This window comes from Gorilla gorilla, chromosome 8, assembly GCF_029281585.2.
Source record: "Gorilla gorilla gorilla isolate KB3781 chromosome 8, NHGRI_mGorGor1-v2.1_pri, whole genome shotgun sequence".
NCBI lineage: Eukaryota > Metazoa > Chordata > Mammalia > Primates > Hominidae > Gorilla > Gorilla gorilla.
The window spans coordinates 108394400-108421590 of NC_073232.2; the positions used below are offsets into that span (position 1 = coordinate 108394400).

At 38.4% G+C, this 27191-nt stretch overlaps 1 protein-coding gene across 4 annotated transcripts in view; it reads left to right on the plus strand.

Annotated features, from left to right (window-relative positions):
• The first annotated feature begins 4763 nt into the window (after nt 1–4763).
• ZNF518A (zinc finger protein 518A) overlaps nt 4764–27191 on the plus strand; it is a 33890-nt gene continuing 11462 nt past the window's right edge. The window contains exons 1-4 of one of the 4 annotated variants that reach the window (XM_055352613.2): nt 5010–5460; nt 7307–7391; nt 8300–8365; nt 26141–26291. The gene's annotated coding sequence lies outside the window, so the exon portion shown is untranslated. Of the gene's footprint in view, nt 4827–5009; nt 5461–7306; nt 7392–8299; nt 8366–26140; nt 26292–27191 lie in introns of those variants that run through there. The other 3 variants (XM_063710337.1, XM_004049859.5, XM_063710338.1) reach the window with 3 other exon arrangements.

Sequence of the window (27191 nt, forward strand, 5' to 3'; positions counted from 1 at the left end):
TGTTGATAGTTTCTATTTTTCAGTTACTCAGCTGCCTGAGGAGGTTGGGGAGATGGGAAAAAAAAAAGGGAGTGAGGTAATTTCTGTCTACGTAGGGGCATTTTTCATTTAAATCTGTTGAATCTCTGCATTTTGTCCAGAGGGTCAGTTCGTTTTGCCATATCTCTGCTTTCTTGTCTTTAAAGAACATCGGTCATCTTGGTGACAGGATCAGTTAAAGTGAGGACCTATAACTTGTGGACATACATGAAATGTGGTCTTCTATTTCATCAGTAAATATTTCAGCATGTATCTCTAAATGATAAACTTTGAAGACATAACAGCAAATATATTACATCTAAAAATTAACAAAACAACTTAATATAATCAAATATCCTGTTTTCAAATTTCCAGTTGTCTCATACATGTCATAAATGTGTTTTTGTCTATTTGCTTGAATCAGAATCCAAGTAACTTCCACACATGATGATTGATTGATATACAATTTAAGTCTCTTTTAATCTATAGGTTTTCTCTCTCATCTCTTTTTTCTGTGCAACTTTTTGTTTGGTTGAAAAAACAGGTCATTTGTCTTACACAGTTTCACAAAGTTGATTGTGCTCATTGTGTAGTTTAGTATGTTCCACTGACCTCTGTAATTCCTGTGAATTGGTAATACTATAGGCACTCTTGTTTTCCCATAATGACTGGTTTTCTCCCATTTTTTTGTGATATTGACAGATGTCAAACATTTTTATATGCCAACCAAAAGTTATTCATCCTTCCTCCTTGCTAGTCAGAACTACTATTTTGCTCAGTTGTCAATTTGCCCAGTCCCAGGGTATAAATCATGATTGGTTTGAGTCAATTACAACAATGCTGTTTTTCTTTACCATCAATTTGTTCTAGAGATGAGTATGTGATTCCATGTTGGCAAATGAAATATAAGAAGTTCATTAGAAAAGGTTGTTCTCTCCAGTAAAATTTGAAAGAGTGTGAGAAGATCTTTTTTTTTTTTTTTTTTTTTTTTTTTTTTTGCTTTTTCTCACTTCTTCCTGCTTAATATACTGCTGAGGGAGGATACAATGCCTGGTGCTGTGATAGCCACATGATCTCAATCTGATTCTTGTTCTGTATAAGTGATCTTTTTATCTCTGGAAACTTTTAGAAGTTCCGCTTTGTCTTTGATATTCTTCAATTTCATTATAATGTATCAGGGGTGAGTTTTTTTTTTTTTTCATTATGTCTGTTGCTGGACACCCCATGAACCATCAAACTTTTACTAAAAGTTTGCCTTAAGATGTAATGAGCCATAATAATCTACTTTTACAAGTTCTCAAGTATAATTTATTGGTATTAACATAGTCCATATGGCATTGATCTCAGAAATCAAATTTATCTTTTAAACTACTTTAGACAAAAAAACAAATTAATCTGCACTAACAAAAAAGAAAAGAAAAACCCTATACATTTTTATTCTTTTAAAACTTTAAATAATGAAATGTTCTATGCATATACAAGAGAAATAAAGGAGTATATATAACATATATGTGTACCAGGTTTGTTCTTAAATGTAATTAACAAGTATTCCACTGAATTCTTTTTTCTTTTTCTAAGGACTTGAATTAACTGTGCTATCTATTACATTACGCTCAGGATGCAGACAGTCTTAGGAAGAATTTGATGTGATTAGGGGTGGGGAGAGGTACCCTAAAATACTTAGGTAAGACCAATATAGTTTATACAGTTCATTTTAATGTTCTTTCTGTTTGAATATAGTATCCATGAAAAGAACTAAGAAAGAGGGACTATATCTTTCATTAAAACTTAATAAAAATGTCTTGGTCATCTAAGAAGTGTGAATTGAAAGGGAACTGTCAGGGATGCCAACCTAAAGAAAAATCTTTCTCATCCTGTGTTACAGTGTCTGAAATCTCATCTTTAGAATTGCTTTGTTGGATCATAAAATCTTTCAAATATTCAAGAAAATTTCATTGAACTGATGGCCCTCCATGAGAAATCATGTCTTATTTATTGCTAGCAGTTTCTGGCACATAATAGGTATTCAAGAAAATGTCTGCTGAATAAATATTAAACAACAAAATTGAAAAGAACATTGAGAAGAATAATACTTAAAGATCAACTAACACTTGTATGATAGATTGCCACAAGTAATTAAGCCATATCTTTGACCAAGATGTGTAACCACTTTATGCTGTATCACCCAGCCTCTTCGTATCTCTTTTTTTTTTTTTTTCCCAATTCTGATTGCACTTGATTATATTGTTGGGGGTAGAGAACCTGGGCTTGAGTTCATAGATCAGCAAAAAGAAGAGAGACATTTTTAGAGACTCTTACTATCCAAATTAATATCATTTAATCTTTTATTATCATAGTGCTTATGATGTACCAACTTATCTATGTCTTAAAAGTATGTCTACATTGTTGTAAGAACAAATATAAGTTTGATTTAAGTATGATTTACAGGTGAGAATCCTTAGAGAGAAATGAATTTCCATTTATATATTATTTTTAGGAGAAAATTTCACTGTCTTAAAGTGAGCTGCTTTATGACACAGTGTCCATGAATCGTACGCATATTTTTTTTTTATCCTTCCACCTCAGCCTCCTGAATCGCTGGGATTATAGGCACAAGCCACTGCACCTGGCATCAGTTGTATATTGAAAAGCAGAAAGAGGTTTGTAATCAAGATAGAAACTTCATTACTATCACCACCATCATCACTTTTATCATTTCCATTACACTCTTGGTGCAATGGCGTTGAGTACTCTCTTCAGTCTATTAAACAATATATAACGTGTTAGTTATATGTTGCACAGCTCTGAGAAGCTCAGAGGTTAAATGCTGTCAGCTAGTAAGCAGTAGTAAGGTCTTCAGAGGGATCAACTATTTAAAGCATTAATCTAGATGTCCTATCCCCATAACTATCCTTCTCAAGTAAAAAAGTATTCCAGAATCCTTTCCTAAGCTATGATTTAGCCTTCTCCCCTTTGTATCTTTTTCTCCCTTTTAATCATCTTCCCTTCCTTCTTGATTCACTCTCCTCTCTCCTCTCCTCCCTCACCACCCCACTTCCACTTTTTTTTTTCTTGCTAACCAATATGTTCAAAACCTGAAAGGAGATCAAGAGAAACCTTTCAGGTTTTGAACACAGAGGTTAGCAAGAAAAAAAAGGTGATATGAATGGTGGAAGAGGTGATATGAATGGTGGAAGAGAAAGGGGAAGAGATAAGGTAAGTCTGACTAATATTTTAATTTATTTTAACTTTCTCCAATTCTTCTATAACATAAATGCAGGTTTGCAAGGTTTTGTAGGTGAATGTATATGTAGAAGTAAAAATAAAGTTATAATGTGAATACTGTGGGGGGGGATGCAATATCTTAATCTAAAAAACAAAAACTACATCAAAACACAGAACAAAAAAACTCTGTCCATTTTTCCAAACTATCATCGTTTTTTGTTATTAAAAGAAAAATCTCGTTCTCTCTCTTTCTGCTGTGATGTGTGTGCATGTCTGGCTTGCACAGAAATGAGGACCTGAAGAGAGGTGGGTGATGTACGATGCGGAATAAAATCCACTTTGTAAACATGTTCTTCATTCCATAATGGCATCCCCTTTGGTATTTACAGAAGATTTCTCCTTGTGTGTTTTACACAAGCATAAGTATGACTAATGTGAATTTCCGCTCATTCGCCTTTTCTAGGTGGAATTGTGTAGCCCAATAAACACAATAATAAAGAAGGCTTCCTAAAGACAAAGTGAGGATTTCTCAGTGTGCTTTTTATTAAAGGATGGAGAAAATCTTGCATTTGGCTACAGGTTGACATTTTCAAAAGCCTACCCTAAGACAATGAAAAATATGTATCATACACATATTTTAAAATTTTTAAAAAAATTATAAATGTCATACATGCTACTTAAGAAAACACGGAACATTAAAAAATGAAAAATCTGATCATAGTTTCACTTTCAATTTATTGGTATATCCTTCTGCGCCAAGGTTTTTTGTTGTTGCTTAAACGTTTGCCGCCACTTATTCCCTCCCCACATTTTAAAATGAAGATAATTTATGTAGAATTATGTAGAAAGTGAGGTATCAATTAGTAGGTTGGATTTATAAAGAACAGAAGAGGAGCCACAATGGCCTTTGGGGTAAAGCCAACCATATTAACTGTCCAGCCCTGTTGTCAGGTAGAGGAAGTATTCGTTTGAGGGAGATGTGAGCCTCCCTCATTGTAAAGATAGTTTTTGATCAATTATTCAACATGTACAGGTTTGGAGTTCAGTATGTCTTCTAGAACTACTGGCGGCAGCTTCTTTCGTTGACGTGGGCTACAATGGTTGCTAAAACCTGCGTGCCAGAAGCCAGAGATGGGGAGGCGCCATTTGCTAAACCGGAACTGGTTAAAATCTCAGGGTGGAGACCATTCCCAGTCAGCAAGGGCTTGGGAAGTGCATACAGTTCCTGCTCCTGGTGTCTACTCTGAAGAGCACAGAGTAGACGTTTGTCTGCCATTTCACCGGCAGTAGGATCAGCAGCTGCTGGTGAGCAAAGAGGTAGTAGTGGGTCACTGGACTGGTGGGCGCCGGGGCCGCGCGCTAGATGGAGAGGTCAGCGGCGAACCCAGCTCCATGGCCTAGTCTCGTCAGACCGAGCGCGGACCCTGCCGGCCTCCGTTCTCTTCCGCTTGTCTCAGGTAAAGCGCAGATCCCTCCGCCGCAGCGTGCGTTCCCGGTAGCGCTGCGATCAGCTTTTCGGCAATACCCGGATGGAAGTGTAATGGCCGCCATCAGGGACTCGCAGGCAATGGGGACTACGACAGGTATTCCCCGTCAGCGGGACTGCCCAGACTTTTTAGGATGTCAGAACTTCTAGAGGGCCACCCAGCAGGCAAATGGCGAGTTTGTGGACCGTCAGGGTCCCCCAAACAGGTCCAGGGATCCGCCTCTTGTGAGAGGAAGCGCGAGTTAAATAGTCCCGGCCATTCAGCGCTTCCGCTTAACTTGCCGCAAAGTTTTTCTGGAGAAGTCGGGGTTTTTTTGCCGAGCGCTTTTGCCGACTGCTAGAGCTTACCCTTACTTTCTTAACCTGGGGTTGTTTTACGTCCGGGCTTTTTGAACTCTACACTCTCCTACATTCTAGGAGCTGGGTGGGAGTAGGAGACGGTGTGCCTCCGCGCTCCCCGCGGGGCAGCCGAACCCCGGAGGAAGGGGCGGATCGGGCGCGGTGTTTGGGGCGCAGCTGGGCGCGCGGCGCTCGAAGCACTCACTCGGCGGGTTTCGTGGTTGGTGGAGACAGCAAGGGCGCCCCGCAGACCGCACCCCTCGAGCTATAGGTTCGCAGGCCCGACTCGACGGCGTCCCTATTGCTGGCCCAGCGTATGGTCATTGGGGGCCATTTCTTGCAGAGATGCCCTGCTCCCTGACGCGCTCGCTCTTCTCCAGAGTTGGCCAAAGGTGCTCTTCCCCGCAGACCCTAACCACACCCAGTGGCAGTTGGATTTCTTTGTAACTGGCTTTCTCACATGTAGGGTTCATTTTGACTCTATTCTTTACATGGTGTCCTCTTTGTCAAGTAGACAGTCTCTTCCTAGGTGGCTGTGGTAATTGAAAAGTACATAGAGCGAAATGTATTTAAGGAAAAATGTTTTAACTCTTAAGTGGACCGATCAAACAGATGTAGCTTTAAAGTTCAGAATACAACAGTTAAGACTCAGTTTTCTTTTTAGGTTTAAATTTGAGAGCAAGTAGTGTATGTGAGCTGTTTTAGTGCAAACATTGTTGAGTATGTTGTCAAACGTCTAAAAAACCCTAGAAAAATAAAATAAGTCAATGTTCAAGGAATTCATAAGAATGTTGGAATTTGTACAGTTGTCACAGTGATAAAACATGAAGACACCAAACTGTCAGGATAGGAATTCTATTAACTTGAAAGTGTGCATGTTAGATCTAGTTACTGGTAATTGTTGAATTGCTTTTTCTGCAGCAAGGGGTCTGATTTGAGTGTACTCTAAGGTTGATATCCTCAGGTTTAATTTAAAACATTTAAATTGATTCAGTGAAATTTCCTAACATTTTTTGAGTTTAACTGCAAATTTATAGAAATGCATTCACTACCTTTCAGCAAAATTGTCTTTTCTGAAATTTATAAAGAGACATTGCGTTCTGTTAACACTTTGAGGGTGTTGGGATTTCCTGGGGAAGGTAAGCATAGTAAACGATGTTGATTTTTGCCATAGAAACTGTAAGTTAGATCATCCCTAGATACAGAAAATTGCCAACAAAAGGGGGAGAATAAAATGTAGGTATGTTACACAACCAAATGTTTCCTGTTTGTTGCAGTGAAAATAAGTATAATTACCAATTAAAACGTTTTATATCTGGTTTTATGGAAGGACAAAAGACAGTAACCACAATGAACACCCACTGTGTGCATTGATAATGTGTGAACTTTTAAATGCTTCAATTTTTTGCCATGGTCACACTTCGGATTCTGTTCTAGTCTCTCTGGTAATAGTATGCTGTAATCCCAGAAGTTTCTATATTTTGAAATATTACAGAGGGACTATACTTTAGCCTAGATCTATAATTTGACTTCAGGATATGCTTTAAATACCCTTTAAGTGTATTTTTGTTGTTTACTTTTCTGTTTATAGTTGTTTAGAATTGTTCTCATTGAGGCATTGTGACATTGCATACTTTAGAGCACTTAATACTACTTTTTTTTTTTTTTTTTTTTTTTTTTTAATGATAGGAGACTTGAATCTTGCCCACATTCCTTCAGGTATGCTACTGAAGGTTTTGTGGCAAAGTGCTATTAGCAGAAGAAAAAGGTTTTAACACCGTCTTGAAATTTTTATTTATTATCTGGTCCCAGGTGTGTAGGCTGTGAGTATTTCAGTTCTATATGGGGTATTGGCTTCTCATGGTGAACAGTTTTCATGGCATATTAGATACCAGAAATGAGTATTAAGGGTTAGTATTGTGGTGGTAAGATAACTGAATTGGAACCGGATCCAGATATTATTTCTAGTTTTGTGACTTTGGGCAAGGCTCATTTTCTTTTTCTTGTAATAAATGAAGATACTGAGTTAGATTGATTCTAAGCTTTAGGTTGTGACTTTTGCAAATTTGTGACATGTTATCACTGGTCATCAATGATGTATGCTTAAGTGTATAGAAGTTTTTTCTTAGTTTTTTGTTTTTTTTTTTTTTACATTCTTTATACACCTAAGTTGAATGTGAAGTGTAATTGAACAGTTTTTGTCGTCAAAAGTTTTAAAATCTTGGTCTTCATTTCCAGATATCATCTCTTCTTTTGATCACTGTTCCTGATTGTGACATTGTGCAAGTGTTAAATTGTGTGCCTTTTGTTCCTGAAGAAAGAGGTATGGTAAAGATTGAAATATTGGAGTATATAGTCTATTAAGTAGTAAGTTGGTATGTTTTAATATTGGACTAAATAAAGTAAAATATAGGTTAAGTATCCCAAATCCAAAAATCCAAAATGCAAAATTTTTTGAGTGCTGACATGATGGTCAAAGGAAATGCTCTTTGGAACATTTTGGATTTTGAATTTTTGGATTTGAGATGCTCAACTGGTATAATGCAAATATTCTAAAATCCTAAAAAAGAAAAAGAAAAAAAGAATGAAACTCTTCTGTTCCCAAGCATTTCAAATAAGAGACACTCAACCTGTAGTTTACATACACATGAGTTTTCATAAGTTATATAAGTTATAGTTTTATTTTTTGGCTAAAATAAAATACTTAAACATGAGTTTTCATTTTAATCTAAGCAAAAAAAGTAATTTTTGGTTTCATAGTTTATTACTTAACATTTTATTAGGAATCCAAATATAACTTTAACTGTATCATCCTTCTAAATAGAAAAGTGGCATTAAAGTCTTCTGGGTAATGAACAGTGGAGATAAAGGTGGTAGATAGATGTTTCAAAGCTATATGAATGGCCAGAAGATTGTGGTTTTGGTCCAGTAAGTGCAAAGCAATGTACCTAAAGAAAAATTATCTGATATGTGTTTATATTATGACTAATAGCATCTTCATTATGAATCAGGAAAGGGACTTGGGAATCACTGTAGTGTTATGATTGGTTTCTTGAAGACAATCATGTGAATGTCTGGGTGTAGACAAAAAAGGAGGAAAAATATGCCAACAAATCTATGGTATTATAAGGAAAGCTTTGGAAATGTAGTGGAAAATATTGTACCCATGTAAAAAAACATGTTTTTTCTACCCTCAAAACACAGATGTCTCTTACTGTTTGTGTTGGATAGGTCCTGGGATCTTTGAAATGCTAAGATTCTTGGATACCACAGTATCATAAAATTCCTCTAAATGCAGTAAGTATACACATAAGTATAGCTGTAAATTAGGAATAAGATTATTTATGTAACTGCTGAAATAGCTGACGTAGACTATACCACCTTACAGTATTGCTTTAATTATCATAATAACCGTGTTCTTCCCTGAACTTCACCAGCAAATGGATTTCTGTTCAGGGCCATTTTTTTACAAAGACATGAATTTTTATTTTGTCAGAAAATAATGTACATTGAGTAGAGAGCAGTAGAGCTGAGTTGAGGTACCACGTTATCGTTTATGTCATTAAGTAACTTTTTCCTATATAATATTTGTTTGACTTCCTACCACGAGATTCACATGGGTACTGTGTTATTCCTGAAGAGATAAAGTAATTCTGAATGCTAAGAATTTTCCTAAAGGTTGAGCATCCCAAATCTAAAAGCCTGAAATCTAAAATACTCCAAAATCTGAAACTTTTTGAGTGCTGACATGAAGCTCAAAGGCAATCATCACTGGAACATTTTGGATTTTGGATATTTCAGCCAGTAAGTAATGCAAATATTCCAAAATCCACAAAAATCTGAAATCTGAAACACTTCTATTTCCAAGCTTTTTTGTTTTGTTTTGTTTTGTTTTTTTGAGACGGAGTCTCACTCTGCCACCCAGGCTGGAGTGCAGTGGCGTGATCTCGGCTCACTACAACCTCGGCCTCCCGGGTGCAAGCAATTCTTCTGCCTCAGCCTCCCGAGTAGCTGGGACTATAGGCGCATGCCACCATGGCTGGCTAATTTTTTTTTTATTTTTAGTGGTGACGAAGCTTCGCCATGTTGGCCAGGCTGGTCTAGAACTCCTGACCTCGAGTGATCTGTCTGCTTTGGCCTCCCAAAGTGCTGGGATTACAGGGGTGAGCCACTGGATTACAGGCATGAGCCACTGCTCCCGGCCTACTTCCAAGCATTTTGGTTAAGGAATATTCGGTTTGTACTATTTGAGCCAGACTACTCAGAAAAAGTAATGTAATGAAGAATGAAAGCTGTAGTTGTAGTGAAGTAAATAGGAGACTGCTGTGTGATGACTGACCAAAACGATTTGTATTAATTTATCTTGAAAACTTGTGAGCAAAGTCTGACTAAAAATTTAAAGTTGTGACTGGTATGGCTGCATGAAACAAGTGTCAGAATATTAGAATGAAGGTACATGATGTGAAGTTTCAGAAAATTAAGTGGGCTTCACATAGGTCTCATTTCATGAGGAAAGTCAAATAATTTCAAAATGTAGTAAGCTTATCGTCAATTCCTGATTAACAATGGTTTGTTGAAGGTTGTGGCTGGTAAAAGACGTGTCATATATTGTTTTTGTCAACTCAGTATCTCTTCATTTAGAGAACCACCCCTCCCCTATTCTGAGTGGTTGGTGGGCTGTCCGTCAGTCTTACTGTCTTATAACCTGAGCTTGGTCATCCCTATTGCAACAGTGATTGCTGTTACTCATGCAGAGCCAGTCAGAATCCTTTTTTTGAAATTTATGGTTGAATGCTAGGACAAAGATACTACCTTTTCTCTGAAATTGTTAATCTGGGAAGGTGCTGGTGACATTCTTTACCACGTGTATGAAAAGCGCATCTGTGTAGTGGGAGAAAGTGAAGCCATAAGGAGATGGGAGATGGATGGTGGTAGTGCCAGTTTCAATCTCAGGGAACATGGTAAGTGGTACCTACTTTTCTTTTGATTTTGTGAACTATCCTGGTGTCCTTCTCAGTCCTTGTGCCAAAATTTTTTGTGTAAATTGGTTTGAATTGGATTGCAGCAGAAAGTGTTCTGATGAATATATGGCCCTTATGAATTTAAGGTCTAAAGTTTCAGATTGATCATTCACATCGTTCTGTAGTTCGCCACTTTCCTATACCTTATAAAGAGTTCCCTTTATTTATTCATCATTTGTGCATGCATTCAATCTACTTTCACTCAACCTACAAACATTTTTTTGAGTGTCCACTATGTACAAGTATGTGCAACTGCCTGGATAGGCAAGATTATATGTACTAGACTGAGTGGATGGTGGATATATAGCATATTTTTATTTATTTCTGGTGCACAGATTAATAAGCGTGTGTTGAGAATAATGACTGTGGTGCTTGGTATCTAAGTAATAATGTAAGAACAAGAAGAATTCCTTGTCTTGGAAGTGCTTCTAGTTAAGGAATTCGTATTAATATACAGCAAACACAACAGAAAAAACAGATAAATGAATGCACAGTTGTATTTTAAGTGAATTTTGATGGGAAGGAAGTGAGCAGGTTGGCCCATTTAGGAAGATTTCCTGAAGAATATACAACTTTAAATGTATTTCTGCTTATGAATGTGGCTTTGATACGCACAGAGAATAACTGAAGAAAGGATGGAGTTAAAAATGATTATAGGCTGATCCAGGTTGGAGTGGAGATTGGTTTCACTGTAACAATATGTGTTCTTTGGAAATGAGGTAGTGGAAAATAAGGTGACTGTTTTAGGTAAATCTATGTATGAGGCATTTGGAAAGCCAAGCAGAAATTTTGGCCCTTTCTACTAAGATGGAGATTTCTTTGAAAAAATGTATATTTCTTTTCATATAATTTCATTTTTGTATGCTAAAATATGAATTAAGTGTGATGAAATACTGTAAAATTACTCATTTTGGCAAAAACCTTTGTTTTATTCATCTGTCTTGAAGATTTTTTAAAAATAGCAATTAACTTGGAATGCCGATTTATAAATATGTATATATAACCTTTCTCAAAAAGGGAAAGGTAAGAAGAAATGTTATATATATTTATTTATTTCTTCTTACCTTTCCCTTTTTGAGAGATCTCTTAGTAATAGTCAAAGCCATACCCTATTCCTTAGTGAGAAAGCCAGTTTGAAACGAATGTAGCAATAGATGTAAAAACATTTAAAGGCGTTTTAATGTGGCTTTTTAATGAGGTGGCTTATGCCTGTAGTCCCAGCACATTGAGCAGCTGAGCTGGGAGGATCGCTTGAGCCCAGGAGTTCAAGACTAGCCAGGGCAACATAGTGAGACCCCATCTCTATTTAAAAAAAAATGTTTTTAAAGATAAGGAACAGACTTAAAGTGATGATTGATTGCTCATAGAACGTTCATTTTGGGCTCCAGAACTAGGAATGATGTAGAATTTATTGTTGTGTCATTGTCTCATTAAATGCTGTAGTTTCCTATGTCCTTGCCTACCTTCTTTCCTCATAGCCTCGCATCTGGCCCTCAACTCAGAGAGTAGCAGTTGGATTATTCCATTATACCAAGGTTGGCAAGCTTTTGCTGTAAATGGCCAGATAGTAAATATTTTAGGCTTTGTGGGCCATATGGTTTCTGATGCAACTATTGTAACACAAAAGAAGCCATAGGCAATATGTAAATGAGTGAGTGTGGCTGTATTCCAGTGAAACTTAATTTACAAAAACAGGCAGCAGGCCAGATTTGGCCCACAGGCTGTCATTTCATTCCACAAACTCTCTCAGTCACATCTGCGCACCTGCTAGCATCTTTATTTATCCTCCCCTCTAGTTACTATAGATGGATCATGTTTGCTCCTTTCTAAGTTCACCTCTTCAGCTCGTTCACTAGATTCCGTCCGTTCTAACCTGAAGGACTTCACTGCTGCATTTCTTTCCTATCCTTTATCATCAATTTTTTTATTTTTACTAGATCATTTTAATAAGCGTGCAGTCATACTGTAATTCCTCCCACCTTTAAAAAACAAAAAATAAATTGAAACAAAACAAAACAACTCCTTTATCTTAAAACTCCTTGAAAGAGTTGTCTGCACTACATCACTACTTCCTCTCTTCCCATTTTGCCTTACATCCAAGCTTGTCAGCCTTTCTCCTCTATAACTCCACTGAAACTGTTCTAATCCATGGTACCAGTGATCTTCACATTAAGTCTAGTTAGTCATCTTCTTACTTGACAGAGTTGTTCAATCCCTTATCCAGTAAACATTTTCTTCATTTTGCTTTGAGGATACCACATTCTTGATTTACCTTAACTCTTATTGGTCATTTCTTTTCTGTCTCACTTGCTGGTTCTTTTTAATCTCTTTCTGTTGGATGTGTTATAGAATCTTGAGGCTCAGGCCTTGGACTGCTCTTTTTGTTTATTCCCCCTGGTGATTTCATCCTGCTCCAAGTACTTGAAAGTACATATGTACATATACACACACCGATAACTCCCCCAATTTCATCATCCACCTAGTCCTCTGTATTCTATATCCAGCCACACAGTCCACATTTCCTCTTGGATGTCAGATAGACATCTCAGATGTTACATGCCTAAAATGGAACTTTTGATAAACTTTCCTATTACTTTAACAATCTTTTATATCTCGGTGAATAGCAACTCAGTTCTTTCCAATGCTGTCAGAACTTCTAGAGTTATCCTTGACATGTCTCTTTCTTTCAGAGAAAGCATGTCAGGATATCTTGTAGGTGCTAGCTTCAAAATATATTCAATCTGACCATGCCTCATTGTCTCAGCCAAACCACCATCAACTCTTACTTGGATAATTGTACTGTGTAGTCTTTGTCTTTACTCTTAATCCCTCCTGAATACTCTGTTCTTAGCATAGCAGCCCAAGTGATAGAAGTAATTCGACTCATGGTAATTCTCTGCCTACAATGCTCCAGTAGCTTCCTCTCTGATTCAGAATAAAACCAAAGCCTTTACAGTTTCTATCAGGGCCTGTTTCTGTCCCCTTGTTACTTCTCTGACCTCATCTTCTAGCTTTCCCTCTAATGCTTTCTGTTGTGGTCATACTGATTTTCTTGCTGTTCCCCAAATGTGTTAGGCACATTGCACACTCAGGGTCATGTCACTAACTTTTGTTTTCTTGGATTGTTGGCTTCCTCAGCTCTTTAAGATACTGACTCCAATAAGACCTTTTCAAGTGAGGGCTCCCTGACTTAATATGTAAAATTACAACACTCTGATTCTGCCTTTCTGTCTTTGCTTTATTTTTCTCTGTAGCAATTGTTGCCTTTGAATATACTTTATAATTTACTTACTTTGTTTATTACCTAAATAATCAGTAAAATGTTACCTCCGTGAGGGGAGGGATTTTTGTCTGTTTGGTTTACTGCCATATTCCCAATGCTTAGAACGTAGATGTGGTGCTAGCTACAAGTCTGGCAGCATCCCACATGCTGGTGATGTAGTAAAGAACATTACAGATGTAGTTCTCACCCTTACGCAACTTATATTCCAGTGGTAGAGACAGATAGAAAATAAATGGGCAAATAAATAAAATATTGCCAGAGATATTAAGTGTTACAAAAAAGAAATAGAAAAGGATAAAGTGGCGAATTTTTTTTTTTTTTTTTTGAGGAAGGGATGGTTTATAGGGAAGGGCGCTTCTGAGGTGGTAGCATTTGAGCTGAGGCCTAAAAGGTGAGAAGGATGTAGCCTTTTGAAGAATGGAAGAAAGCACATTTCAAGTAGGGAACAGCAGGTGCAAAGGCCTGAGATAGGATGGATAGGAAGAATATTTGAGGAGCTGAGAATCTGTGGCAGCTTGTTGGAGTATATGTACAATGGGGAGAGTGGTGTGAGATGAAGTTGAAGAAAAAGACCCAAGACCAGATACCGCTGTTTCTTGCAGGCCTTTGTAAAGAGATTAAATTTTATTTTAAGTGCCTTGTTGCTGTAGGCTGAATGTTTATGTCCCCCTTCCCCATCCTCAAATTGATATATTGAAACCTATTCTCCAGTGTGATGGCATTTGGAAGTGGGGCCTTTTTAAGAGGTGATTAGGTCATAAGGGCAGAGTCCTTATGAATGGAATTAGTACCCTTATAAAAGAGACCCCAGAGAGCTCTATTTTGTCATGTGAGGACACAGTGAGAAGATGGCCACCTGTGAACCAGGAAGTAGGCCCTCCCCAGACACCAAATCGCCAGTGCCTTGATCTTAGACTTCCTAGGCTTCAGAATTGTGAGAAATAAGTCACCCAGTCTATGGTACTCTGTTACAGCAGCCGGAACAGAGTAAGACACTTGGGAAACCACCAAGGAGCTTTAAGCAGGGGAGCTTTGTGATATGTTTTATTTTAAGAAGAACATTTGCTCCTGTGTGGAGGATGGACTCAGAGGAGGGTGGTGGACAAGGTGGAAGCATGGATGCCAGTTAGGAGGACGTTTTCATTCATGTTAGAAATGATGGTGGCCTGGACTAAGATGATGACAGTGGATAGGAAGAGAGGAAGGGAAATAAATACAAGATCTGTTGGTTTTGTTTTTGTTTTTGTTTTTTCGAGACGGAGTTTTGCTTTTGTTGCCCAGGCTGGAGTGCAATGGTGTGATCTCGGCTGACTGCAACCTCCACCTCCCGGGTTCAAATGATTCTCCTGCCTCAGCCTCCTGAGTAGCCGGGATTACAGGCATGCACCACCATATCTGGCTAATTTTGTGTTTTTAGTAGTGGCGGGGTTTCTCTGTGTTGGTCAGGCTGGTCTCAAACTCCCGACCTCAGGTGATCCACCTGCCTCAGCCTCGCAGAGTGCTAGGATTACAGGCGTGAGCCACCTTGCCCGGCCCAAGATCTGGTTTTGAGATGAAATTGACCAGGCTTGCTTATGGATTAATGTGGGGAGTAAGGGATGGAGGAATCAAGGATGAGTCTTGATTTCTGGGTTGTGGAACTGTATGAATTTTAGTGCCATATAGTAAGATGGGGACATCCAGGGAGTGTAACTTCTAATCATGGAGGCAGGTGCTGTATAGACCTAGAGAAAAATTAAACCATTTATATTATTTTCTGAAGCTGAGTAAGAATGGATCACATGATAACATGTTCTCCCAGCAAATAGCAGTACATCTTTTGATTTTCTTCCCTCCCCTCATGTATTCCAAATCAAAATCTGCCTATTCTAAATCACTGTCGCAGCAAAATGACAAACAGAAAAAGAAAAGAGCAAAAGATGAAAATAATCCCTTTTCTGTACTGAATTCAATGGTCCTTATGTCACTTTGGACAAATTAGTTCAGATTTTTCTCCCAATTCCTACCTATTAAAAAGGTGATTTCTGCCAGGGTGTGGTGGCTTATGTCTATAGTCTCAGCACTTTGGGAGGCTGAGGTAGGCAAATTGCTTGAGACCAGGAGGTCAAGACCAACCTGGGCAACATGGTGAAACCCCATCTCTTAAAAAAAAAAAAAAAAAATGGAAAAATTAGCTGGGCATGGTGGTGCATACCTATAGTCCCAGCTACTTGGGAAATTGAGATGGGAGAATCAGTTGAGCCCAGAAGGGCGAGGCTGTAATGAGCCGTAATTGTGCCATTGCAGCACTTCAGCCTGGGAGACAGAGTAAGACCCTGTCTCAAAAAAAATGATGGGGGGTTGTGGGAGTGATTTCTGACTCTGTGTTTTAAACCAAGTTCCAAATTATTGCAGCAAAAAAGTTTACATGCTCTTTGAAGTTTGCTAGAAAGTGATTTAATCTAAAATCATAGTCATATATTTGATTTGAAAATGAGAGAATGAATAGCTTAAAAATATATGGGTTAGGCACTTGTGTACCTAGCCTTCTGGTTTTTGTGAGGGAAAAATGAGAAATAGTAAGTAAAACTTGCATTTAGGAAGCTTATAAATTATCTGGGGAGGTAAAACTTAAATAATGAAATTATGTAATAGTATAAAGCAATGTGTAATAAATGGTGAGCACTGGCTACTCTTTAAGTGGATACTCAGAGAACGGAGAGATTTAGTGTGTATTGTAAAAGGTTACATGTCCCTATAGGAAGCAGAATTTGAAAGGAAGTTTGAATAGTGTTGAATTTAGATAGAAGGAAGGAGATGCCATGCCTGGTGACCGAAAACTATATGAACAGAACAAAGGTAAATAAAGGTGTATGTGTGGGTAAGCATCTTTTATATTGGGCACAGTGAGAAGTCATAGTTTCAGGGAGTAATAAAGAATAAGGTTTACCTGAACCAAGAACTGCTTCTGTATTTTAATTTTTAATTTTAAACTCCTTTATAATTGTATACCAATATCAATTGCATACCAGAATGGTATGTGACTCACAGATACACTAGAATTTTGAACATTTCTAGATCTGTATTTAATTACTTTTGCATATTTAATTACTTTTGCATATTTAACCCTACGTTTCTTTTTTTCTTCTTCATTTTTTTTTTTTTTTTTTGAGACAGGGTCTAGCTCTGTTGGTCTGGAGTGCAGTGGTGCTTGGCTTGCTGCAACCTCTGCCACCCAGGTTTAAGGGGTCCTCCCACCTCAGCCTCCTGAGTGCCTGAGAATACAGGCACATGCCACCACACTTGCCTAATTTTTAAAATACTTTTGTAGAGATGAGGTCTCGCTATATTGCTCAGGCTGGTCTTGAACTCCTGGACTCAAGCAGTTCTCCTGCCTCTGCCTCCCAAAGTGCTCGGATTATAGGCCTGAGCCACCATGCCCAGCCTACATTTCTTTTTCTATGCTTAAGTTGTTCGTTAGACCACAGTGATTTGGAAGGAGCTGGCTTTGGTTACATATGTAAACTGTATACAACCATTTCTTGCACTCTTAAAATGTGATAGGCATTAGTCTCTCAGGTAAACTTTTTGAAAACTTAAAACAGCTGCAAAAAAAAGTAAGCCCAAAATGTTTGTTTCAAGTCATGAATAGATAATAGTTATTTTGAGGGCACTAAAATAGATTCTGCTTTGAAAGTAATATTCTTAGGGTGTGTGTGTGTGTGTGTGTGTGTGTGTGTGTGTGTTTCTAGATTCCTTTTAGCAGAACCTTATATTTTTCAGTAAGCTTTTACTGTTACATGCCTCTTTGGTTTGATCACCGCTCATATATTCATTCATATGACTGTTTTGCCTGTATCTGCAGAAAAAGGATTGAATGACTTAAGGAATGCAGTAGTTTTTTATGTGATGAGACAACTTACAGAGCTACATGCTGAGTCATGAATATAGCTAAGCTAAAACTAGAGTTTTTAGTTTTTTTTGGTGTTTAAGCAACTTGAATATAGTTAAGTAGCAGATAGATTCTTCCTTTTTAGACTCTGTAGAATGCCTTTGACTTTTAATTATTTTAGAAAGCAAATATAACTGTCTAGGAATGTTGCCTTTTGATGAACTCTTCAAATCTTCCTTATCTTTGGCATTTTACTTTGGGAATTATCTTTTAAAAATCTTTCCGGACCCAATGTGTGATTTCTTTTTTTTTTTTTTATTGTGACAGAGTCTCGCTGTGTCGCCCAAGCTGAAGTACAGTGGCGTGATCCCGGCTCACTGCCAACCTCTGCCACCCGGGTTCAAGTGATTCTCATGTCTCAGCCTCCTGAGTAGCTGGGATTACAGGCACCCGCAACCATGCCCGGCTAACTTTTTGTATTTTTAGTACAGATGGGGTTTCGCCATGTTGGCCAGGCTGTTCTTGAACTCCTAACCTCAGGTGATCCGCCCGCTTTGGCCTCGCAAAGTGTTGGGATTACAAGCATGAGCCACCGCTCCCAGCCGTGATTTCTGACCTATGTATGTTAACATTACCAGTTCCTTGGCTCCTCACTTTTTATTTGGATTGTCACTCTAGTCGCTTAATTTCCTCATTTCTATTTTTACTCTTTCTCCAGTTTATCTTGCTGTCTAGTACCCTTCTAATATTTCTAATGTACTGCTTTTATAACTTTTTTCTGTTCTTAAATTAATTGCTTCTGTTTACCTTTCATTTCCAGTTCAGATCTGTCCTCTATAGTCTGTTCTCACTTAACCTCCCCATCGTGCATTCTCTTTTTCATCTAGACCCTGTGGTACCTTAGGAGAAAAATACTTTTCTTCCATTGTTTCTTTATTCTGTTCTTGTGGTTTAGATTGCCTTTGCTCCTTTCTTACATGTTTTAAGTCCTGCTACTCTTTAAAGGGTCCTCACAAAACCTACCTTTCTGTGAAGTAAACACAGTCATCGTTGATTTGTCAACTTTCTGTAGTACGTAAGAAGCCTTTGATTACAAGCAGTAGAAACCAATGTGAACTAGCTTATGTTGAAAGGGGGGATTATTTTAAGGATACAGGATTTCCTGGAATTCAAGAGTAGGAATATATAGGTAGACCTCATAAAGGCTTGTGGTGGTGACATTGCCCTCTTGGTTTCAGTCAGGGTTCTTAGGAGAGCTGATGATTTTTCTCCTATTGATTTGGTTTTCTGGTTTGTTTTTTGCTATACCATGCTGTCATTTCTTTAAAAAAAATTAAACTATTGTCAGTAGTTTGGAGGATATCCTTCTGCAGATCTGTGCTTATACGCACGTATGCTTATAAGATCTTTCCTCTTAGCATGAAAACAAGGATCGTTTCTCCGAATTTAAAAATGTATTCTGTGCCTCAGTCTGCAGCTTCCTTTGTTGTTGTTTTTTTAGACAGGTCTCGCTGTGTCACCTAGGCTGGAGTGCAGTAGCATGATCACGGCTCACTGCAGCCTTGACCTCCCAAGCTCAAGCAATGCTTCCATCTCAGCCTCCCGAGTAGCTGGGACTACAGGTGCATGCCACCATGCTCAGCTAATTTTTGTATTTTTTGTAGAAATGGGGTTTTGCCATGTTTTCCAGGCTGGTCTTGAACTCCTCAGCTCAAGCCATCCACCCACCTTGGCTTCCCAAAGTGCTAGGATTATAGGCATGAGTCACCATGCCCAGCCTACAACTTCCTTTTTAAAAATTAAAAAAAGAATTGCTTGGAATAAATACTGTTCCAAGTCAATTCAATACACATACTTCTTTCTGTATAATTTCATGTGGATGTTCTGTAATTTTATAATTTTCCTATTCTGGGCATTTAAGTGATACTGATATATCCATATTTATATGTTATGCTTTTTTGGTTGAGGGGGAGGATATTCTTAAAAGTGAGGTTTTTGTGAGTATACAAAATTGAGTATTTTCAAGGAAAATATAAATTACCAAAGTGACTCAAGCAGTAGAAAATCTAAAGAGCCCAGAATCATAGAAGAACTTGCAAAGGTTGTAAGGTCTAAAAATCTGAAGTGTTACTAGGTCCATATGGTGTTCTTGGTGCAGTCTGTATAATTTTAAGGAAAGAACAAAAATTAAACTGTTGTCAGTAGTTTGGTTAGTGAACTATTTCAGAGCAGATGAAATAGTGGTAAGTACTCCAATCCATTTTACAAATCCTCTGTAATACCACTACCAAAACTGTTATAGATGGCAAAAAAAAAAAAAAATTCTAAATAACACTTTGTCAGATGAAATTCAGCACTTTATTAAAGAATAATATGCTGCATATTGCAAAAATAGTTCAACATTATAGTTGCTATTCATTTCTTTGTATAGCATATAGAAATAAATATATAGGCAAAATTAGGTTGGTGTTACAATTTTTAGTATTTCTTTTAACAGTATCAAGATCAGGAAACATATTATTAGTTGAATACCATTTGTTTTCGTATAAAATACATGTATGTTTTTTGTTGTTGTTGTTGTTGTTGTTGAGATGGAGTCTCGCTCTGTCGCCTAGGCTGGAGTGCAGTGGCGTAATCTCAGCTTACTGCAACCTCCACCTCCTGGGTTCAAGCGATTTTCCTGCCTCAGCCTCCCGAGTAGCTGGGATTACAGACATGCGCTACCACACCCGGCTGATTTTTGTATTTTTAGTAGAGATGGGGTTTCACCATGTTGGTCAGGCTGGTCTTGAACTCCTGACCTCGGGTGATCCTCCCACCTTGGCCTCCCAAAGTGTTGGGATTAAAGGCGTGAGCCACTGCTCCTGGCCGCATCTTTTTATTTATGTAACAACACTGCATACATAACTGCTATTCTGGTTGTATTAATTCCCATTACTTTTTAGGTAGCCTCATTCCTCACAAATTAATTGTTAAATAAACCGACTAAAAACACTTCTCTTATAGCATGAATTTATATAGCATGAATGAAATTCAGTAACATAATTCATCATTCTCTTGAGTGTTTACCATTAACTTTGACGCTTGTGTTAAAGTGTTCTCTGCAGTGGTATGACTGGGTACGTGTGTGTTGATATGGAGAACACAGAATTGAATGATACCTATATTGTTTTGATCTCTTCTTCACCTTTAGTGTCAACATTGATCTGTTTTATACTGGCAGCAAGTATATTATTTTGAGTTTAAGAAAAACTCAGTTGGTTTACCACAGAAATCACTTGCTTTGTTTGAGAATTTGCATCATGCCACTTTTTCATAAAGTTTCATAAAATTGCAGTCTAGAGACAAAAAGATTGCTGTTCTCACAAAGTCCAAATGTAAGGTGTTTGCTTGTGCTATCATAAGGTAGTATGCCAGTGTGGAGGCCATGGTGATCTAAGACAGCATTTTATGAAACACTGACCTAAGAGTAACCAGTGATCACTAGGAACATTTTTGTATGTGTATTCTTCTTGACTTTTAACTTTTTACGCATTTGTTTATCCATTTTCTATCCATCTATCAGTATTTGAACAAATTAAACTCTATATGTCTGCTGTTTATTTTTTTTTCACTTAAGGTATGTTATATATCATTGTGTTAATAAATGTGAGTTTACAGTATTGGTTTTTAAATTGCATAATATTCCCTTAAAATACTGTAATTGATTTAATCATTATTTATTGGTGGACACTTATTTTTAATTTTGTGATTTTATAAACGATGGCACAAATAATATTTCTGATTATTAGCTTTAGGATGCATTTCTAGAAGTGAATCAGAAGTTGTATGCCTTTTCTCCAGACTTTTTATGTATGTATTGCAAACTGTTCTTTATAAAGGTCATGCCAGCTTTTATCTCCATCATTAGTATATCATTGTGCCTTTTTTCCCTCACTGACCAACACTAGGTATTAGAAATATGTAACATCTTTTGCAATCTGATTGGCAGAAGTTTTCTTGTTTTTATTTGTTTTGAATTCTAGTGAAGTTGGGCATGTTTTCACTTATATTCCTCTGTGACTTTCTTCTTTGGGTCTTTTGCCTAGTTTGTAACTTGTTTTTATTTTTATTATGAAATGTGTTTATGGACAAAATGCACACTATGTATGTGGTTTAAAGATAAAACAAATACCTGCATACCAACTATTTAAGAAACAGAAGCTCCTTTCCTCTACCCTCATTGTGTTCTCTCTGGTCATATTCTCCTCTCTGCTCCTAACGAATATGAAACTACCATTCTGACTTTTGGTATTTTGGTGACTATAAACAACAAATTGTTTAGTTTTGAAAATTTGGTAGCAAGCCTAAATCTGGCTATACAGTGAAAAGGTAACAGTGCCACTAGTAGATGAAGGCTCCCAGGAGAAGTTAAGGTAACAGCATACCTGGATCATAGTCTGGTTTTAGCTTCTCTGGAGTTTATCAGAGCCACTTTTGGGGAAGTCTAGGTAAATCATGAGTGAATCCTAGCAACCTTAGGGCCCACTGTAAGCAGAGAATCTGGCAGGCTCAGAGTATAGACCAGATAGTGGATGTCTGAGAGAGGCTGCTCTGTAATTTTGGTTTCTAAGCTCACCATGCAGTTGATCTGGATATAAAGGTATGGAGGGAAAAGCAGGAACATCATGAGTTTATGTCAATACAAGCCAAATACAGATGAGAATCTGGGCCAGGCTTACCTGGGGATTCTGTCCAATGGTTGAAAAGATGGTACAGTGTCAGTGACGTTTTTGGTGATGGAAGTCCTCAGTGTGTCTTTTGATGTCAAAGATGTCTTGTCTTTGGACTGACAGGAGCATGTGATCTGTGGTCCAACTGTTTGTTATCCTGGTATTTCCCTTTACTGTCATCTTGGGGATATTATTTACTTCTCTCTCCTCCATTTGATCTCCCAATGCGTATTATGTCATGTCTTTCTCTCTCTCTGTTTATTCTTTCATTTTGCTGGAGTATATCTTATAGTAACAACTTGGGGAAGGATGTCTGGCAGGTAAATTTTGAGATTTTGCATGTCTTCATTTTACCCTTATACCTAGACCCTTGGCAAAATGTAGAATTCTCAGTTGAAAGCTTTATGCCAGAATTCGAAGGTATTGCCCCTTTGTCTTTGTCCATCTGTTATTGTTGCTGAGAAATCTAAAGTCATTTGATTTCTAATCCTTTGTTTTCTGACCTTTTTTGTTTCTATTTAGAAACTGGATTTTGTCTCTACTGTTAGGAATCTTTGCAATGATATGCCTGCGTACCTTACACTGAGCACTTGGTGGACATTATCATCCTGGAAACTGATTTCCTACAGCTCAGTACTTTAAAAAGTTATTTTATTGATGATTTCCTTCCCCTTTGTACTCTCTTCCTGCCCTCCTGTTAGTCAAATGTTAGACCTCCTAGATTGCTCCTCTTTCTTACCTTGTTTCTCCTATTTTTCATCTCTTGTGTTTTGTTTTTTTCTGAGAGGTTATTTCACCTTTACCTTATAGCCCTTCTGTTGCCCCTTTTTAGTTATGTTTTCTTATTTCTTAGAGTTCTTTTTGTTCTTTTGATGTTCCCTTTTTGTGGCATCCTGTTCTTATTTCTTATATCCCTAGAAATCAATGAGTTTTAAATGTTTTGTCTTGGCCGGGCGCGGTGGCTCACGCCTGTAATCCCAGCACTTTGGGAGGCCGAGGTGGGTGGATCACCTGAGGTCGGGAGTTCGATAACCAGCCTGACCAACATGGAGAAACCATGTCTCTACTAAAAATACAAAATTAGCCTGGTGTGGTGGCACATGCCTATAATCCCAGCTACTAGGGAGGCTGAGGCAGGAGAATCGCTTGAACCTGGGAGGTGGAGGTTGCGGTGAGCCGAGATCGTGCCATTGCACTCCAGCCTGGGCAACAAGAGTGGAACTCCGTCTCAAGAAAAAAAATGTTTTGTCTTAGTACATAGTCTCAGTTTGTAACAAATTACTTTTTTTTAATTTAATTGGTCTGGATCTTGAACTAATATTAGAGGGTTTTCTCAGATGTCCAGTAATCCTTGGCTGTCTGCTTGTGTCTCAGAAGCTCATGGAAAGCCCTGTCTGAACCCACAGAAGGGCTTGTAACACAAGGTTTTGACTCCCACTGTGGGGAGCTCTTTGGGCTGGGCCAGGCACCAGAATCTAGCCCAGTGCTTCTCCAACTAGTGAAGCTCCAGGATTTTTTTTGAGACGGAGTCTCGCCCTGTCGCCCAGGCTGGAGTGCAGTGGCATGGTCTCGGCTCACTGCAAGCTCCGCCTCCCAGGTTCACACCATTCTCCTGCCTCAGCCTCCCGAGTAGCTGGGACTACAGGCGCCCACCACCACACCTGGCTAATTTTTTGTATTTTTAGTAAAGACGGGGTTTCACCGTGTTAGCCAGGATGGTCTTGATCTCCTGACCTGGTGATCTGCCCGCCTCGGCCTCCCAAAGTGCTGGGATTACAGGCGTGAGCCACCGTGCCTGGCCTGATTTTTTTTTTTCTTTTACCTCAGTCTGTTACAGCTGATAATTTTAAAGCATAATAAAAATAAATTGCCAGAATAATGAAATTTTAAAAATGAAGACATACAAAACATAAGTACATATTTTTATTATTAGATTCGACAGATAAGTCTAACTCTGAAAAGTTTATAAATGTTTATTTTCGGTTTTGGTACTTACCTTGTCATGGACTGGTGATAGATGGCTTATGGACCATCAGCAGACCATAGTTTAAGGAGCATTGCTGTCGCCTAGGAGCCAACTTAGAAGCAGAAAAAAAGGGGATATGAGGTGAGGGTTTGTGTCTCATGTATATGGTCGTTTAATCCTCTTGGTTTTGGCATAGTGCCTACTCTCTCCCCTGTGCCTGGTCTCCCCTAAAACAAAGATTCGTTTTACCCACTGTAGAGAGTAAGCCTCTAGACTTCTGTAGTGGGGAAACAACAGTAACCAATAGCATGATAGAGTGGGGAAGAGAATCTTAGCATCCAACTATAAGTCAACTAACTTTCTCCAAATTTCTTTCTGTTTTAGCTTCCCCCTTCCTCCTTCCTCCCACAAGCTGGCAGTTCTTAGGCCTCCGTAAAGATTGAATGTAAAATGTGTTAGTTCCTAGCTTTCCCAACTGTCTGCAAGGTCATTTATCTGCTTTTCAGTATCCAAAATTTTGTTGCTATTGCTCCCTCTTCTGTTTTCCATTGTGAATTTTGCTGTAAGGGATTCTAAATATTTGATGTCACAGGTGTTCTTTTTCTCCATCCAGTCTTTTCTGCTTTTTTAACTATATTAATAACAATGTTTATATTCAATGTATATATTTTCCTCAAAGAGTACATATGTAGTATATTTTCTGAATCTTTGCATATCTAAAATTGTGCTTTTCCCTCACATATGGGAGCTTTTCTGGATGTGAAATTAATCTTGGGTTACCTCAGAACTCTATATAAATGTTACTCCATTGTCTTCTCGTGTTTAGAGTTGTGAATAAAATGTCTGATTAATATTGGTGTCTGGGCCGGGCGTGGTGGCTCACGGCTGTAATCTGAGCACTTTGGGAGTCTGAGACGGGCAGATCACGAGGTCAGGAGATCGAGACCATCCTGGCTAACACAGTGAAACCCCGTCTCTACTAAAAATACAAAAAAAAAAAAAAAAAATTAACCAGGCGTGGTGGTGGGCTCCTGTAGTCCCAGCTATTCGGGAGGCTGAGGCAGGAGAATGGTGTGAACCTGGGAGGCGGAGCTTGCAGTGAGCCGAGATTGCACCACTGCACTCCAGCCTGGGTGACAGAGTGAGACTCCATTTCGGAAAAAAAAAAATTGGTGTCTGATTAAAGGTGGTGTTCTGATGAAAAATCCCTTTTTTAAGGTAACTATTACCACCTTTTTGGATAGCATTTCATTTTTATCTTTTAAGCTAAAAATTTTTACAAGAATAAGTTGTAGATACTGAGCTTCTAATCTTGCCTGGTATTTGGAGAGAGTTTGATTTTAAAAATTCAGATCTTTTTGGAAAAAAAAAAACCTAGGTACAATTTTTTCTCATTTTCAAAATCATTATTCCTCCCGCATCTACTTTGTTCTCTCTTTTATGACAGTCAGTATGCTCTTTTTTTCAATATGCTAGATCTTACTGAGGTTGCTAGTTATTACTTGATTTTTTTTTAAGTTTTCTTTTTTTTTATTGCAGCAACTTTCTTTCTTTCTTTTTTTTTTTTGGAGACAGAGTCTCACTGTGTCACCCAGCCTGGAGTGCAGTGGCGTGATCTCGGCTCACTGCAGTCTCCACCTCCACGTCCCAGGTTCAAACAATTCTTGAGCCTCAGCCTCCTGAAGAGCTGGGATTGCAGGCACCCACCACCATGCCTGACTAATTTTTGTATTTTTAGTAGAGACGGGGTTTCACCATGTTGGTCAGGCTGGTCTCAAACTCCTGACCTCAGGTGATCTGCCCCCCTCGGCCTCCCAAAGTGCTGGGATTACAGGTGTGAGCCAGCACTCCCAGCCTTACTGCAGTAACTTTCATTATGGTCACTGCTGGATGGGAGAACAGGGGAGAGGTTTCTCTTAGGGTTCAGATTATTTTCTCTTTTTAGAGCTGCTGCATCCAGTGATGTTTCTGCCTACTTATCTTTTTTGTTGGCATTGTTGGGTGGGATGAATTCCTAAAGAATACGTCAAGATTTTCTCAGTGTTTTTGTTAGGAGAAGGGGAAGTTGAGAGTTAACCTCATTTATTTTTCTTACAGTGTAGAGATAATTCAGTTATGTGGCGAAAGGACAGGGCTCTTAAGCAGAGGAAGATAGCCATGGGTGTAGGAAGATTCGTCTTTGTTCAGAAATAATGTCCTCTTTGCATCTCTCCTAACAGTTGGTGCTAGCAATCCCCTACTCTGTCTGGCCTCTGGATCTAGCTTGAAGTTCTGGATTCATTTCCTTCTTCCTTGTACCTCAGCCTGAGCCTTCTGTCACCCAAAGGGCTCCAGCTGGTTTTTCACTCAGGCCTCACTTTATCTTCCAAGGTATGTTTAGGGGAAGTTGTAGGCAGAAGTATGTCTCTCACTTCCTTACTTGGGCATAATGGGCAGATCCTCATTAAATATTGATTGGATGAATGTTCCTAGTGAACTCCCTTTTTAAAAATGGTGTTTGGCAGTGGGTCGGCATTTGTTTTTACTCCCCTCTCACCAGACTGTTTCCTGTCAGACACCTTGCCATATGTATATGGAATGTTTTTCTAGTTCCTAGCCATTTTGTAGGAGTTTTTAAATTATATTTTTTGGTTGTTTCAATGGGCAGTTAGGAGAAGGAGGAAGTCAGATGTTTTCAGTTGCCATGTTCATATAGGAAACTACAGATTATTTTAATACTTTTACAAAATTGTATTATTTCAAGACTTATTGAGATGTTGGTCAAGTCTTATGCTGTAATAATACATATATAGAAGGCAGTAGTTTAAATAGCACATTTAAAACCAGTAATCTGGGCTGGACGTTGTGGCACACACCTATAATCTCAACACTTTGGGAGGCCAAGGCGAGTGGATCGCTTGAGCTCAGAAGTTCAACACCAGCCTGGGCGACATGGCAAAACCTCATCTATGCAGAAAAATACAAAAATTAGCGGACTGTGATGGTGTATACCTGTAGTCCCTGTTACTTGGGAGGCTGAAGTGGGAGGATTACTTGAGCCCAGGAGGTTGAGGCTGCAGTGAGCTGAGATCACGCCACTGCACTCCAGGCTGGGCGACAGCGAGACCCTGTCTCAAAATAAATAAGTAAAACCAGCAATCTTTGTTGGTGGGTAGAGATTGGACTGTAGTAAAAAGAGCATTAGCTCATAGGTTGGAGGATTACAATTGTAATAAAATTTTTCTTTTTTTATGTTCAGACGTTCACAACATGCCAACATTTTTTGTCCAT